This window comes from Alexandromys fortis, unplaced genomic scaffold (genome assembly GCF_014885135.2).
Source record: "Alexandromys fortis isolate MF-2015 unplaced genomic scaffold, M_Fortis_MF-2015_v1.1 scaffold_129, whole genome shotgun sequence".
Classification (NCBI taxonomy): Eukaryota; Metazoa; Chordata; class Mammalia; order Rodentia; family Cricetidae; genus Alexandromys; species Alexandromys fortis.
Genome location: NW_026068022.1, coordinates 2,806,771 through 2,807,361, shown reverse-complemented (window position 1 = coordinate 2,807,361; position 591 = coordinate 2,806,771).

The following is a 591-nucleotide window of genomic DNA, read 5'->3' as shown; positions in this document are numbered from 1 at the left end:
TATCTAGCCTCTTCTCGGCTAACTCTTGCACCTGGCTAGCCCATTTCTAATAATGTGTGTAAGCACCCCAAGGTGCGCTTACCGGGAAGATTCTAGCCTCCGTCCATCCTGGGTCGGAGCTGCCTGGGAGAGCGAAGCCTGGCGTCTCTGCTCCAGAGAGCAGAGCTGTAAAGTCTCTTCGGGAGCAGTGCAGAGTCTGAGCTCACTTCCTATTCCTCCCAGCATCCTATTCTGTTTACTCCTCCCACCTATTTTTTAACCTATCAGGGCCAAGGAGTTTCTTTATTGCTTAACCAATGACATCAACAGATTGATATAGGACACTCCCACATCACTTTCCCCTTTTTCTGTTTAAACTCTTGACTGCTGAGCTACCTCACCAGCCTTCCCAAATTCTTTCTTGACAGTCAAGGGAGAAATGTTAAAACAATGGTTACTCTCTCTAGGGAGAAAAAAATATATCCAACTAAAATGGCAGCTCCTGTTGTATGTAAGCAGGCGGATCTCTGTGAGTTCGAGACCAACCTGGTCTACAGAGCTAGTTCCAGGACAGGCTCCAAAGCCACAGAGAAACCCTGTCTCGGGAAAAAA